Consider the following 13,045-nt stretch of genomic DNA (forward strand, 5'->3'; position numbering starts at 1 on the left):
CACTTTTCATATAGTTATCTAAATGGTGATCTCCTACCTGATAAACTTTGTTAATGAAGATAGACATTCAAGCAATTATAAATAAGTTAAAGTAAAAATGCACAATCAATAGAAAATTTGGATGATTTATAAATATATTCATTTTCTTGCTTTCCCCCTTACCCATCAGAAAATAATATTATAACTGTTCTTTTACTTCTAGGTCAGTTACATTTTTTGATTTGCTGAATGGAATGTGAGGAGATGTTTGGGTTTGGATGGGGTGGTTCAATTGGACACTGAGATACTGAGTACTAAAGGGTTTATTTGGAGAGTTATTGTGGCTAAAAAGATGGCTCAGCAGCTAAGAACACTAGCTGCTCTTGCAGAGGACCCAGATTCAATTTGCAACACCAACATGGCAGCTAACAAACTTCCGTAACTCCAAAGTCCTCTTCTGACCCTCATGGGCACTGCAGGACACATGGGGAAATATACTCATATACCTAAAATAAAAATAATACATAAAATATTTTTAAAAGTGAGCTTTTGGGGAGAGTTCTTAATACCATGGATAGATAGATAAGCAAGAGCATGGCAGTGTTTGGGCCTCAACACCAGAAACAGAGAGCTTGTCTGGCTTCTGGAGAGAATCAGAGTCCACATGGAAGAAGAGGGAGCCTCTTGTACCTCCTGATGATGGGGCAAGTTTACTGAAAGAGCCTGTAGCCAGGCTTTCTAATTCCCAATTAAGAGACAGAGAAGGGACTGGGTAACGGGATGTGGTACCCTTTTGAAATAAACTCACTTCCCAGATGAGATTTGGCACTAGCCACTCTGCTAGCTAGGAACTCACAGGCATTGTCCCAATGTGATGTGTGTCGATATATGTGAAGAGGGCAAGATCATGAAGATATTGGAGTCTGAACAGAGGCTGGATTCTAACACTAACTTTGTACAATAGCTATGACATATGTCATTTTGGCATAGAATCCCAACTAGTTAATAAATTATCTGCCACCTTCCTTTTTCTCTGATTCCTCCATTCCCAGGCAGTATAGCTCCTGCAAATTGGTAAGGCTGCTGGTGATGTATAGAACTGGCTGAAAGATTATAGGCAGTTCCAGTTTTCTTTGATGGAACACAAGCTATTTGAGGGGAGCAAAGTTTCCTATTATGGTGTAAAAGTCCAGTACAATATTTCTCTGCATTATTTAGTGTTGATTGGGACCACTGAATGTTCATCGCTGCTCACTTTCAGAGATGTCAATCTGTACAAAACAGTCACTGCATACGCTGCCCCCTTCCATCACTTTATATTTGAATGTTGGAAATGTCTAGTTTACATATTTCCTGATCCATACACATATACACATAATTTAAAAATAAAATAAATCTTGAACAAATAAAATATAGTTGAACTTCCTGAGTGATCGGAATAGCCATAAATGCAATGTGTTTTGTTCACAGAGGATAATTGGATATCTGTGATAAAGAACATACTAAGGGTCTAATGAGATGGTTCAGTTGGAACAGTGCTGGCCTTGATTATCAGCTCCCAGCTCCCATGAAAACGTCTCTTGTGGGAGTGCTAATCTATAAACCCCGGGCTGTGGGATGGAGATAGGTGAATACCCTGAGCTCCTTAGTCAACCTTTCTTGAAGAGTCTATGAGCTTTATGTTCCTGGAGAGATCATGTCCCAAAAAATACAGTGGCACCTGACAGAAGAAGACACCCAGTGTTGGCATCTGGCCTATACACACAAACACACATGTGTCCATGAACCCACACCCATATATACAGACAGAAATGTACATCTACACAGAGACAACAAAAAAGAAAAGTAAGGAGAAAAATGTGTTTTGGTAAATTGCATTATTTCTTCACAATTCTGTTTTCTCTGCCCCTTTACCTATAAGCAGAATGTAAATATGTGTTTTATAGGAAAGTGAGCCACGAAGGTGCTGCAGCCACGAGGAGACTGGCATTTGATCTCTCTCCACCTCCTCCTCTTCTTCCGGCCTTTAGGTTTTATCCTTTGGTTCCTTTGGATGTGTTTTTCATAAAACAGTCCCAAAGTCTCATCTACATCCACATTCTGTGCTGATTCTCAAATTCCCAATCAAAGCTCAATCTTCTCAGGAAAAGCTGTTTTCCATTCTTTAGATTGGGACCTCTCCTATTCCCTTCAACATTTCAACTGATGTTTCCTTAAAAACTAGCTTATATATGTGTAATTTTAGTGCTGTGACTATTTGACAACCATTGGTTTCCAACCAGTATGTAGACTCCACAAGGGCAGGAATTAATGTATTTCTTCCTCTGTTGGGTACCCAGAACCTGAAACAGCTAGGCACCTAGAAGTTCAGCAAATGTTTGTTTTCTGAATAAATACGCCTTGGATCAGTCATGAATTCAAGCCTAACTCTATGTAATTATCCATATGAGAATATTTTGAGTACATTACTAATTTTTTTTTTCATTTACCAGCTATGCTTAAAATTGTTAAGGGTATTTACTGATAATTCCTTTTAAATTCTTCTCTCATTCAGGTCTATGCTTGTCTGCTCCCCAGTATGCTTGTGTTTCACTGTGGTTTCTTCATTTTTGATTCTCTGATTGTTTTGAATTCAGGCTTTAGGGCAATAGAATGAACACAGAATGTGATATTGATGAGTCTTATGGAATTGTGCTTAACACCAAATAATATTAGAATGCTTACAGGATAATATTTAAATTTCATTTTACTATAAAATGATTATTTCCCTTCTGCAAAGAAAGCATTTTCTATTAGTGCATACTTGAAATGTTCAAATTAAATATCTTCATGGTAAAATAATGGCCCCAGGGCAGCTTCTTATTAGTGGCTAAGCTGGAAAAGTCCTTTAATTCTGAAGAGTGTGCTCCAGAGATTAAGAAAATTTTCTCCCCATCTTTTTTGATAGTGATACCACAACTAAATTGTTTATCTACTATGAAATTCATCTGTGTTTTTGGCAAAATGTCTTAAGAGGATAAAACAGGGTTTCAAAAAGTCAATGGGTTTTATGTGCCAACATTTTTTTAAATGAAAATAATAGCTAATTCATTTATTGTTTTGAATACGAATTCATTAGCAACATGCAATATTTTCTTTAATTGCTTGTTTTTATGTAGTATTTTCCTTTATTATTTCTCTGAGGTCTTTAGGACATGTAGATGAGCCCCTTTAAACTGCATCAAACATCCAATCACTACTCTGTGTTACTTCTCTTTCTCTATGTGTCCATTAGCTGAGACAAGGATATTTAATGCAAGTGTCATTTCTCAGTTCAGTTTGAGTTTAATAACTACCTCGCTGCTTAGGTTTTAAAGAATCCAAGGAGATTTGCATCATTTTATTTTTTTACAGAAGTTCAGCTTATTCATCTGATCTCTAGCTTTCCTAGAAGTGTTGGATCAATTCTACGTATCAGTCCTCCCCTGTTTTCACAATGAACTATAAATCCCATAGATGATCAAAATATCCCACATATTTCTTTTCAGACAATCAACATATCAGTATGCCTAGAAGCAAAAGATGAATTTCCCTACTGTTTGATCAATACAGCAATAACTACAAGTGTATGAATGAAGATAAAGCTATTCTTTCTATTTTCATATCTAGCCACATTATTTGACTTGACCTCATGTGCGCTAAAGAATTCTATTGCCTGACTACACACAATGCAAAGAACATATTTCATTCCATTGATTCTCAGGTTCCTCATCATTAATTTCATTGACTGCGTAGTAGGTTTTTAAATTAGAGCAAAGTAAGGCTCAAACAGTAAAGCTCTGCCAATTTAGTAAGACAGAATTCTTCCTGTCTTGTCCCTCCTTCTCCTCCCTCTTTCTGTCATTTCTCTTTCTTGCTGTCCTTTCTTCTTTCTCTTTTTCCAAGGATCGGAGTTATTAGTATTTGTTTCAGGATATCCCAGCAGCAAATACAGTTGTTACTGAAATCCTCTTCTTTGTAACATTGCTGGATGACTAAAAAATGACTTCTAAATCTTGGTTGAATAATTTAATCAAAGTTTAAGAATAGTGTAATCGATGTCAAAGCGCAATTTGTTCCCCAGACCATCAATCGAAAAGTGTTAATTGGTGTCCTTACTGGTATCAGAGCTGTGGAATGCTAAAGATACCTGGAAGAAGAGTACGAATAGCAATCATGAAAGCTGTAGCTTCCTCCCAGTACTGCACTGGATGAAAAGAGAATGGAGAAGCTACCAGCCAGTTAGAGTGCTGTTTTTTTTTTAATTATTATTTATTTAATAACCACATGATTAGAAGAAGTATTTCATTACAGCATTAACATATTCAACAATAACAATTTCCAGAGCAAAGATTCATCTTCAAAATTGGCTGTAAATATGAGGTTTTAACCTTTAAAAAAGATCTCCATTTCATTTTAAAATATAGTGTTTCATACAGAAAAACTCATTTCTAATGCTAGTAACACTAAGATGTTTGCACATGTGTCTCTAATCTCTATGTTTCTGATTATTACTAGTCACAGTCAATTACACTCATTCTTTGGCACCTGAGTATGGATATAAAGTCAAATCAGGTAGATTTCAATGGTAATGTTTTTCACCCCTACTAATTAATATGAAGCAAATTTTCATGCTTTTTCTTCAAATATAACTCATTTTTAAATTTGCTGATTTTTTTGTGTATTTCATACAGAACATCCCAAACAATCTTATTCATCTATATACCCACATCCCAAGTGGCACCCTCTCATAGCCTCCCCCACCCACTGGAGCCCATATACTCTGTCATCCCTGTTATTGTCCACTGTGTTGTTGGTGCCCCCAGTGGTTCCCCAGTGCTTGTCCATCTGCTAAATCTAGTCAGCCTATCTAGAGTTCCTTGTTTTAGGGAGATAAGCTTTTCCTCATCTAGCAGCAATCAGCTACCAATATTCTTTTAGATAAGATTGGGATCTGCTGTTCATTTTCCCAGTTCTATGCTGAGAGTCCCTTGGGCCACCCTGGCCAACAACTCAAAGGAAAGTATCTCCTGTCTGGCACTGTTTCTTGTTATGTAGTCTTTAGTTGTACACATGGACTCTTAAAGAATTATATGGGGGGAAAAAAACCTAGGTTCTCCCTCATATGTGGATCAGAGCACAAAATCCTTATAAGTGAGTATATATGCAGACATAACTACAGGAACAAGGATAGTGAAAAGGAACCAGGGAGGTAAAGGAAAAGAAAGAATTTGAAAGAGAACAGTAGGAAACAGGCATTAATGAGGGAAATATGGATTAAAATGGGGTTATTTTAAGGGGACTGGGGAGGAAGGGTTATACAAGGAACCTTGGGGATAAAGGGAAAGAAAGGGCTCAACAGAGGTAGGGCCATAGGAGAAGGGTATTATTAAGGGAGAAAGGGGGAAAATAAGGGCACTTTAAATGGGGAACCCATGGTGGAAGGGTTAGACAATGCAAGAGCTAGTTTAAAAAAAAAAAAACAGAGGGAACCATATTAATCAAACAACCTACTGACAAATTATACATACAACTAGCTCAAGGAATATAATATATGTCTAGGCAAAGTTTATCTAAGAACATTTGGTCTTTGTCCAAGCTTTATCTACATAGCACATGTTAATTAAAAGTACCAGACTGGTGAAACTAACCTTCTTGGATGTTTAACAGTCATACTTTGAGGCCTACAGTAATTTGGTCAGAGGGACATAAAGGACAGTTTTTCCTCCCCGCCCTCCTAGGTTGACTAAGTTCTAGGGGACTGTGAGCAACTCTAAAACGTCCTATAACTGTAGTGAGTTACCTGTCGTCTTGATCAAGGAGGCCATGGAGACCCCACCACATGGACTGGACTTGAACCAGGGTCCAGTCTTCAAAGACGAGGGTCAACACAAAGGAAAGATTTCCTTTATGCTTCCAAGTGAAGCCAGCCACAGTTGACCAGGACCTTTGACTTATCTTCACATAGATGGAACTGGTAAAAGAAAGAACAGTAGGAAACAGGCAGTAATGAGGGAGATATGGATTAAAAGAAAGGGGCCAGGGGCTCCTCCCAAGCCTATTTGACGCCTGAGGAACAGATCGTCAAATGACCTTAAAAGTAAAAATAAATTGGTTTATCTGGGCCAACTGTATGGTCTTAAGCACCCAAAAGGAAAAGTATAACCAAAGTTTAAAGGCATTGACTTTTTTATTAATGTTTATTTTAAACTTTTTCTTTCATACTCATGTCTGATCTGATTCATTGTCATATTTCAGTGGATAGTATTAAAGCAAATATTATTTGTCATAGGAATAAAATATTTTTAAATAAATCTTACCTGTGTTCAAATGGATATTAGTTGACATCATCTGTTATATGTGTTTGGATATAGTGGAATCTACCTATGATGCAATCATAACTTATTTATAGCTGTCTCATGAATTTATTGAAGCCTATAGATTAGGCATTGCAATATCTTTTATATGTGTGCAATTTTAAATACCATTATTTAATTTAATCATTTAGAAATTATGTGTGTAATTATGTCTATATTATATGTATTTAAAATAGTGTTTTTTAATAAAAATTTATTGAAAAAGTATAAAGGATTGGATGGCTATTTTAAATTAAGTGAGAAGAAATTTCCTTTGGAAGGGATCATGGATAAGACACATGTAGTTCATTGAAGTCCCAGAGGAGTCCACATTAAGAGAATACATTATCAAAAGCTCTTAAGCTTGGAATCAACTAGACAATTTGGAGAATCATAATAAAATAAATAGGTGTAGAATATGATAATAAAGGGAGAAAATTATATAACATGGGGGACAATGAAAGTGGAAAGTTCTGAGTAAGGTTTTCATTTCTTAAGGAAAGGATTGGAAAGTTTCTTCTGAATTAACAGAGAGGCATTAGAGTGATTATTCTCAGTCAGGAAGATGGCACTTTCAGGAGCATAGGGAAATATACAGATATTTTGTTGTCACAACTGGAAGAGGGAGGTGCTAGAGACATTTAGTAAGTAGAGGCTAGAGATACTATAAAATATTCTTTTTTAAAAAATTGTAATTATTTTAAAAAATTTTATTTATTATTTTTATTTTATGTGTATGGGTATATTACCTGCATATAAATAAGTGTACCCATGTCATGCAATGCCTGCAGAGGTCAGAAGATGCTGTTGGATCCCCTGGGACTGGAGTTATGGACAATTCTCAGCTGCCATGAGAGTGCTGGGATTCAAACCTGGGTCTTGTGCAAGAACAACCAGCCCAAGGGATACTATTAAATATTCTAAAGTACATAGGCCTGTTCCCCTCAACAAAAATTAAATGTTCTAGTAGGTCAATATCTCACAGTTCATATTAATAAATCATAAGAATGAAACAATATAATCTAACATATGTTAATCTTGCTTAATTCTGAAACAAATTTAAATTTTTTGGAAAGTATGGAAATTGAATGATAAGAGGTACTTTTGTTGACCAAAAGAAGAAAATGAACACTAGCCTAAGCCTATGCTGCCTATGAAGTTTTATTTGAGAAAACATTGTCTGTTTTATATAAGCTCATAAAATACCTCATAATCTAACTGCATTCCAATCTGCTTATATTCTCATTTCCTCTTCATCCTAAAAGATTTTCAGATTCAGTAACTGATGCTGGAGAAGACAAGAGTTCAACTCATCATTAATGAAATATTGAACACTCCAGGGAAATCTCATATCAATCTTAATTTTATCTACAATGCTAATTTTTAATTTTCCTTTCTTTAGTATCATAAAAATAAAACGCAGTATTTCTTCCCATGAAGATCTAAGGAATCATGAAATGCAATGTGAAGGCCAAGCTCTCACATCATTATTCATCTTCCATTTCTTCCTGTCATCTCTCATTCACAGTGGATAAAGTACAACGTGCATATTTTTTTCTACTCTAATTCTAGACAATTTGATTAAGTTGCTGCACACTCATACATCATTCAGTGAAAACAGTATTCAAACTAATATAAAAATAAAGGAAATAGTTCTAATGGCTCAGGAAACAATCCAGGGTCAATAAGAAATGTGAGTTTTAAGATAATTTTCCATGTGCTTGGAATGTAGGGCTTACAGTGTTCACTAACCGCTAACAACTTAAATGAGAGTTTTATTATCTGAATGTCTGTGTCTTCTCAAATCACAGTTAAATTGAATCATCAATGGGCTGGTTTCAGGATGTATAACACTGAAGTGGTGATTATGTCATGAAGAAAGGGTCCTTAAGAATACAATTAGTGTGTTTTTTTAATTTTATTTATTTATTATTTTTATTTTATGTGTATGCATGTATTGCCTGCATATAGGTGAGTGCTCCCATGTCGTGCAATTAGTGTCTTTTAAAAAAAGACACAAACTGCTATGTCATCCCTTCCACTACATGAAGATATACCTAGAAGGTATCACCGATGGACGAGAAAGCAAGATGCACCAGACACTGAACTTAATGCTGCCATCATTATCCTGAATCGCCCAGGCTCTAAAGTAGTGCGCAACATCACAGCTTTTTAGACGTGACACAGTTTATCTTATTTTTATTAGCTACTCACATAAACAAAGACAACAGGATTTTAGATAGTTATTCAATTAAGTTTTAAAGCTACCATCCATATTATTTTTTGCAAGGCCCAGTTAAACTTCTCTGAGTTGGTTTTCCCTACAAACCAAATATTTAGTATTGAACGACCAACAGTGTATAAGAAATATGGTATCTGTTATTGATGTTAATCGGCATCCTCTTATTCAGATTTCTATTCAAATTGTGTGATGTTGTTTGGATGTCCATAATTTAATGAGGCTGGTATGTTGCTAAAAAACTGATTTGAAATTAATTTTCTACTTCTCCTTTTAAATGTCCAAGCAAAATATAAATTCACATATACCTATCTGTCAAATTATAATTTTTGCCTTGTCTCCCATCACAGAGATCCACTGAGCAGCCAAACTCCATCTGATCCATTCATAATTAAAAGAAAGAAAAAAAAACCCATCTTAGTTATTTGAAGAAGCACAGCCCAAATAGAAACTGGACTCATAAGTCTATATGTCTTTTAAAAATAAAAACAGAACAGTATATCCCCAAATACAGTAAAAATTGATATTATGAAAGGCAAATGGAATGTTTAAAGGGAAGAAAGTAGAAGGAAAGGGACTATCCTATTTTTCTTATTCTGACCCAAAATGTGGAAATCATAATTTCATGTATCATATCTCATTAAATCATCTGGAAGAATGAAGAAAATATGTCTGTGTTTGCAGATGTGGAAACTTAAATGATAGACATTGTTAGATTAAATACTCATATAATTTCAAGTAGAAAATACCAAAGTGGAAATTGTCACTTGTATTTTACCAACAGGAAAATCCTATAGTCACTTAGGAGTTGGGAGTGGCTCAGTGACAGAGCATAGTATATGTAAGGACCTGGTATCAATCAATAGCACTATCTCCAAAACAATTAACGATCTGTCTACTATTGTATTTCTATCAAACTATAGTGCTGTGAACACAATTTGTCAGCTAAGCATTGAACTTAACACAATGAAACATATCAGAATTAAGCTCAGTTGGTGGAAATTTGCATCCCAGAGCTCCATCCCTGAGACTCCCCTAGATCCCCAACATCTTTGCTCCTAAACCTCAACTCACAAGATCCTATGCGATCCAGGAGCCTTCAGTTTGGCAGGGTGAATCACTCCCTACCATGACAGGTCCAGCCTGGGTCTCTAGGATTCTTTCCCTTCCCAGATTGTGATCCACAGTTCAGTCCCTGAGATCCATTAGTGATATGGAATCCTAGCTTTGAGATTTCCTCAGATCATGGGGTTCATATCACAATGTCCTATCTATACACCCCTTCAACCATGGCAGGGTAAGTCACTCTTGGCTGTCTCAGTTCTCAGCCCAGCCTGCATCTCCAGGATTCTTCTCTGCCCCCAAATTAGGGGTCCTCCGTGGGTGATATTTGTCCCAAACCTGGGAACTTCCACCCTAACTTACCAACCAACCTGTTCACCTAGCAGCCTCCATTCCACACTGTGGATCAAAGACCATGTAAAGTCAATACTGGATCACAACTCAAAGGCTTCCACAACCTTTAACTGAACTGAAGCCATTTTTTTTCTCACACCAATTGTACATCAATATAAAGTGGACTGAAACTGAACACCAAGAATTTTTCTGCTGGGCCAAAACATGGCAACTTAGGGAAAGAACAACAAAGATACAAACATTCCACAAGGATGAGATCACTTACCCATACCAAGAAATATTACTACACAAGTCCAGATTCCCAGTTCTCAGAGAAAAAAGATCACACACACACACACTCACACACACACAACATAAAGATACAACACACAATAACCAAGGTGATACAACTACATAGAAATTAACAGCCTGTCATAATATTTCCTGAGAATGAACTAAGTGGATGAAAAAGGTAATGGTTTCAATACCATGCTTATAAATATGTTCAAGGAACTCAAAGAGTATATGAATAAAAAACTGCATGAAAACACAAATAGTTCAATGAAATAAACAATTCAAAACATAAAACTAGATTTCAATAACAAGATAGAATCTCTGAAGAAAGCCAATCTGAAATAAAACTTGAGATAAAAAACTCAGGAGCTCAAACAAAAAGAAAGAATCCAAAAGGAATTGTAAGAAATGGAACAGAGAATATCAGATCTTGAAGACAAGCTTGGGGAAATGGATCACTCAAGTAAAAGGAATGTAAAATCTAAACTAACCCATGAATAGAATATACAAGACCTCTTGGATGTGAAAAGACCAAACCTACAGATCTTAGCCACAGGAAAGAAGCCCAGCTCAAAGCTACATAAAATATTTTTAAATAAAACAATAGGAGAAAATTTCTCAAAACTAGGCAAAGAGGTATCTTTAAAGGTACAAGATGTATACCTAATACTAAGTGGACAAAATCAGAAAAGAAGCTCCTCAGGCCATACACTCAAAACACTAAACATACAGAACACGGAAAAGATATTGAAAATAGTGAAAAAGACAGGCCATGTATAAAGGTAGGGTCATCAGAATAATAGCTCATTTTTCAGTGGAGACTATGAAGTCCATAAGAGCACAGACAAATGTCATGGAAGTCAGGAAGGAGAACAAAACCTAGCCCAGACTACTATACCCAGCAGAACTACCAGTTGTAATTAAAGGAGAAATAAAAACTGTCCATGATAGAAACAAGTTTAAGGAATTTGTGTCAACAAATCCAGTTCTACAGAGAATGATTAATGAAATACTTTGGTCAAAAGAGAAGATTAGACACTGTAAAGAGGGCAGAAAGAATAAATAACTTTTACCAGGACAGTCAATGAAGAGTTACAAGAAAACAGCACTACAGCACCAGCATAACAGGAATTTATAAATATCAGTCAATAATAACTGTCAATATTAATACTCTCAAGTCCTCAGTAAAAAGACATAGAGGAAATGATTAAATTAGGGAACAGCATCCATCAGTTTTCTGCTTTGAAGAAATGCACCTCACCAAAGATGATTGATACCACCTTAAGGTTAAAAGATGGAAAAAGACATTTAAAGCAAATGGAACTAAGAAAAAAAATCAGGTGAAGCTACTCTACTATCTGACAAAATGGATTTCAAACTAAAACTAGCTAGAAGAGTCAGGGAAGGTTACTTTCAACTCATTAAAAACAAATTTACCAAGAAGAACTGAAATCCTAAACATAAATGTACCTCTCCCAGGGGCATCCAATTCCATAAAGGAAACCGTATTAGTTGTAAAATCTCACATTGAACACCAACACACTAAAAGTGGGTGCCTTCAGTACCCCACTATCATCAATAGACAGGGTAACCAGACAAAAACTAAACACCTGGAGAAACCCTGGAGGTAAATGACACCATAACCTAATAGACTTTACAAATATCTAAAAAACATTACAAACAAACACTGAAGAATATACTTTATTATCAGCAGTCCATGGAACTTTCTTCAAGTTTGATCACATATTAGGACATGTCCAGAAATTTATGAAAATTTAAATACAATCTAGTATTCTATCTTCCCACAAAGGAATAAAACAAGATATGAACAACCATAAAAATGGGGAAAAGTACATAAATTCATGGAAGATAAACAACATTACTGAATGCCAATTGGATGGCAGGAGACTCAAGAAGGAAATTAAGCACTTCTTAGAATCAAATAGAAATGAAAACACAATATACCATAATTTTGGAACACAAGGAAGGAGTCCTAAGAGGAAATTTTATGGCATTACATGCATACACTAGAAAATTACAATAATTTAATGATGCACCTGAAAGTCTAGATGAAAAGAAATAAAGACAGGCTGAAAATAATGAAATAAAATTAAAGAAAACAATACAAAGACTCAAATATAGAGTTGGTTCTTTGAAAAAGTTAAGATTGGCAAATTGAATGAAATTAAGGAAAACAAAGAGAGTACTCAAATTAACAAACTCAGAGATTAAAAGGGAAACATCACAAATGACCCAGGGGAAATTCAGAAAACTTTAAGGACATAATTTAAAAAATCTATATTACAATAAAATCCAAAATCTGGAAGAAAAGAGTAAATTTCTCATATATCCGACCTACCAAAATTAAATTTAAAATGAGATAAAGTAATTTAAACAGACCCATAACAACTTATAAGATACATACAGTAATCAAAACCTCCCAACTAAAAAGAGCCTGGAACTATTCCATAAATAGAAAATGAATGAACACTGTCAACCTCCATTTATGAAGCCAGCATAACTCTAATATGAAAACCAGACAAAGACCCCCACAAAAGAAAATTATAGATGAATCTCTTTGATTAATTTATATGCAAACTTCCCAATAAAATACTTGCAAACTAAAAGTAAGAGCACATCAAAAGAGTATCCATCATGATCACACTGGCTTCATTACAGGGATGCATGGATTCAATATACATAAATCACAAAATGTATCCACCACTTAAATCTGTTCAAGTACAGAAACATCATGATCAGCTCA

Source organism: Nannospalax galili, unplaced genomic scaffold (genome assembly GCF_000622305.1).
Source record: "Nannospalax galili isolate Female #2095 unplaced genomic scaffold, S.galili_v1.0 scaffold203, whole genome shotgun sequence".
Taxonomy (NCBI): domain Eukaryota; kingdom Metazoa; phylum Chordata; class Mammalia; order Rodentia; family Spalacidae; genus Nannospalax; species Nannospalax galili.